General features: G+C 33.3%; 1 long non-coding RNA gene and 1 pseudogene across 1 annotated transcript; both read left to right on the top strand.

The window, feature by feature from the left end:
* Nucleotides 1-2,253: 2,253 nt before the first annotated feature.
* LOC122197156 (serine/threonine-protein kinase SRK2E-like) lies at nt 2,254-3,393 on the top strand (annotated as a pseudogene).
* Nucleotides 3,394-3,502: 109 nt separating this feature from the next.
* Nucleotides 3,503-4,284, top strand: LOC122196895 (uncharacterized). Its single transcript, XR_006189364.1, has 2 exons — nt 3,503-3,878; nt 4,006-4,284. It is a non-coding gene; the product is annotated as an uncharacterized LOC122196895 (long non-coding RNA).
* Nucleotides 4,285-4,532: the final 248 nt, after the last annotated feature.

The following is a 4,532-nucleotide window of genomic DNA, read 5'->3' as shown; positions in this document are numbered from 1 at the left end:
TACACGTAGCATAGAGAAGACCACACCAACAAAGTTGGTTAGTCATATAGACAATGGAGGTTAATGCTAACCATAGTCGTGGAAAAGCTTATGCCAAAATTGAAAAGGGAATTAGTAGTAGCACTGGTAATTCTGTTAAAGAACTTGTCAAGAATCAATCTTTAAGTGTTGACTTTGACCGATCCAAGCATCCAAAGGCGGTGTTGATTATGGATGAAGTTGGTATGCCTGCAAGAGATAGAGGTGGTGTAGCTGATCTTATTTCCAACATTAAAATATCTAAAATCCCTGTAATTTGTATATGCAATGATCGATACACTCAAAAAATTCTTTCTTTCCAATAACCAACAAAACAACAAATGGCGAAAAAATTGTTACATATTGCAAATGTAAAAAACTCAAATAAATGAGGTTGCCCTTGAAGAACTTGCTGAAAGATTGAATAGATACATGGGTACAGCCAAATAATAAAATAATATTCCTAAATCATGTGTTTAATAAGACCATAAAATGAAAAGCAAACATTATTATAGGATTTATAAAGTGTAGATTACATTCTTTATGTTAGCATTCAATTTCTTTTTCTCTTTCTTTTTTCTTCCACGTTTCATTCTTCGCTCAACAACTAATTTTTATATAACCAAATAATAAAACCAATCAAATTTAACCAAGCATAAATAAATACAAATGAAATAAATGGGAAATGAGTTAACATAGTGCAAAGGGATTCATCAAAGTTTAATATTTCCTACCCTTAGGTTTCAAGTTTAGAGACTTGTAAATTATTATAAGGATTGTTAAGAAAATAGATGATATCACACTTCAAATATAATAACACCGCGTTACATGTATATTCCTACAAACTCCATTGTCTGAAAATTATAAACATAAAACCAATTAAACCTATAAAATAATTTTTTTATAGGATAATATTAGGTTTATTACTCATCATCATTCACGATGCATGAGTTAAAACAAAGAGAACGGTTTGTTTACATTGTCATAAAACCATTGGTTCAAAATTATTGAATGTATATGGTTTAAAATTTTTTCATTTACGTGTTGTTCTAAATTTCATCTCGTGAATTATGGTCAAGTAACCTTTCTTTTTGCTTTTCTTGTTCAAGATCAAAGAACCATCGTGTAAGATGCATCAAATCAAATTTTGAATCTAAGTTGTTAATCAAGGAAATTCATCATGTTACCCAGGTAATCAGAACCATGAAATAAGGAGTTGGATTATTTGCATATGAAGTTAAACCCTAAACCCCTCCCCGAAAAATAAAAGATCAAAAGAACATATGAACTTCCAACATTTCGATATCAACTAACTTATCTTACAAATTCCAAACCATAGTTAGGTCAATATAAATCAACATGAATAAAACATATCAAAAAGGGTTATTTCCAATAAAGACCCCATATTTACTGTTTTTTTTCGTTTTAAACCAAAAGATTTGTTTTTTTCTAAAAAAAAACCACACATTTTGCAAAAAATTGTTTTTTTTGTATTGTAACCGGTTGAGTAGGTACCCAACAATCCTACTTTCCCCTAAACCATTACACCAGTCGACTGTATCCTCCTTCATCAACAAAATTGAATTTCTCCCCAAATCAATTCCCCCAATCGAATGGATGATTGGGATCTACTAGTAAAGGTAAACCCAGTCGATTGTGTGTTGATGCGCCCTTCCGATTCATCGAAACTATCGTATGTATTTGATTCATGTTCTGTCGATTGAAACAAATCACGAAGAAGAAGAAAAGAGAGAAGAGCTTTTATCGAGAAACCCACCATTGGGGCCACTCCTTTGTTGATCTAGAACCAAAACAAACCAAATCCATAGCCACCACTTTAGAACTCCTTTACACAACCTCCATCACAAACAGAAGAAAAAATCTACTGCTGCTCTTCATCTTCTCCATCAAAAAACACCTGCAACAAAGAAAGGAAACATAAAAAATCCGTTGTTGTGTTATTTGCCCTCTAGTTGAGGTTCGAGACCTTTCCATCCTTACTTATCAAGAAACCGACAATCGCCTTCGATTTTGCATCATCACCGAATCCACCTCTCACCTTCGCCCTTTCCATCGATACTCGAACCCCAGCCTCTAGCCGAGACCACCTAAAAACATAAACCAACCCGTCACCACCTCCTTCAAACAACCCTTAATACCTATGTTGCTTCTTCCTAGCCAAGAGCGAAGCTACTGCTCATCTTCTTCACCTAGTCTGAACTTGCAACAAACTGAATCAGTGAAGTCTTGCTTAAAAAAGAATATGATGGAAAGATTGCAGATATGTGGTCATGTGGTGTAACACTATATGTCATTCTTGTTGGAGCATACCCTTTTGAAGACCCTGATAAACCCAAGAATTTCCATAAGACTATACAACGAATTCTGAATGGCAAATACTCGATTCCATCTTACGTTCACATTTCCACCGACTATCACCATTTAATCTCTAGAATCTTTGTTGCTGATCCTGCTAAGCGGATAACAATGGATGAGATAAGAAACCATGAATGGTTTGTGAAGAACTTGCCAGAAGAATTGACAAAAGGAAATGCAATGGATCAATTTGGTGGCCCCGATCAACCAATGCAAAGTGTTGATGAAATTATGCAAATAATTACAGAAGCTACAATTCCTCCAGTTAGAGCTAATAATTAGAATCGGTGTGTTACTGGGAGTTTGTATATTGTTGATGACATGGATGAGGATTTAGAGAGTGATCAGGATTTGGATATTGATAGCAGTGGGGAGATAGTTTATGCCATGTGAGTGTATTGTTTTTTGAAAAATACTTTTACATGAAAAAAATGATGTTATAAAAAAATCAATGGTGAAATGTGGAATTACAGGTGGATCTATTTTTCTACAGGGGCCAGATGAGGCAAACGAAAAGGAGGAAGAGGGTTGCTCACCCGGTAACAAGACAAAAAAATAAGTTTTTGCAAAAGTTGGGTTTTTTGGGAAACAAACAAACCTTTTGGTTTGAAACGAAAAAAATCAGTAAATATGGGGTCTTTATTGGAAATAACCCTATAAAAAAGCATACCTTTAGAAATTGACCAAAAGAAAACAAGTAGATATCATTGTTTCAATTTCTGCAACAAAAAACCAAGCACGCATATGTTGGGATATGAGGTGAAACAATGGTTTGATGTTGAGATATGGGGTGATACACGGAGAAGAATGTACCTACTATGGGAGAAAAATAATAACACCTTATTAACATATTGATCAAAATGATGACAGAAATCGTGTCCCTCATTGTTTTGTTCAGCAACGATCCATGTTTCAAATGCAAAAAAAAAAATGTGAGACTTATCAACTTCACCCAAAATGTGACCTAACAGCAAACGAAATTGAAAAGTACAAAATTAAAAACACACATTAAACCACGATCAAAATACACTGATAGGTTATAAAATTGTTAAATTAATTAAATGAGAAGCCAAAATCATCATAATATTTAAGATATTTGAAATGGATTTCTAAACAAATATTCTGTCATCTCTGCGGTAAGGTAGTTCTCTTTCAATCTCATATTATTTTTCAACACTCATATTGAGTCCTAAAATCTTAGACATATATTGTAGAACCAAATCGAAGATTAGGGTTCAAAAATAGGTTCTTACCTCCGTATTACAGCCGATGGGGGACACACAATGTCCAAATTGAGTCGTCGTGAGAGAAAAGATGAAGACGATGGACAGGGCGTCTGGGAAAGGAAGTGTCAACAATCAGATGGTGACCGGACGCATACTAAGAATCTAAGATGAGAGACATATGAGTGAATATACACTAAAATGAGAGAGACGAAGGTGAAGGAGATGCTTAGCTTTGTTAGAGATGAATGTGCGTTCGAGGTATATACGAAGTTGACAAAAGGCCAATTCAAATTTGGAGATTGAATCTTGATTTCTTGCTATTAGCGTGCTAATTTATCGATTATTGTTGATTTCTTGCTAACAACCTTTGAAATTTCAATTGCAGGAAATTAAGAACAAAATCAAGATAAGATTTTTGAAATTTCTGATTTCATGCACCGAGTTAGCAGCCGAAGTATAAAACGTACCGAATGAAAGGGGAAATTTAGGAATTTCGGTTAAAAATTTGGAGCAGGAAAAGAAGCTTTAGGTGGGCTGAAAAACTGACACGTGGAGAAAATGGTTTTATTTATTAGATTAGGGGAGTTAGAATGATAATAATGACAGTTTATGGTTTGACTATCAGAAGGTTTGATTAATACCGAAGAAGCAGGTATTTTATTTATTTTTTATTTTTATTTTTCTGTAATGAAGTTATTTTGTGAAGGTTTTATTCAAATGAAAAGAAGAATTGAAAATTTGAAAGTTAAACTTTCGAATCAAAAGTTTGTCAAAATTTGTTAGCCAAAATAAATTCTATGACTAAAGAAAATGTAATATAATTTTGAAAATTTATCTGAAACTTGTCTTTCATCAAAATCAAAATTTGAAAATTGTAATTCAAAATTTTTTAATGAACAAATCAAAATCAAG

This window comes from Lactuca sativa, chromosome 3 (genome assembly GCF_002870075.4).
Source record: "Lactuca sativa cultivar Salinas chromosome 3, Lsat_Salinas_v11, whole genome shotgun sequence".
In the NCBI taxonomy this organism is placed as follows: domain Eukaryota; kingdom Viridiplantae; phylum Streptophyta; class Magnoliopsida; order Asterales; family Asteraceae; genus Lactuca; species Lactuca sativa.
The sequence above is the reverse complement of the archived record's forward strand: the minus strand, read 5'-3'. Positions and strand labels throughout refer to the sequence as shown.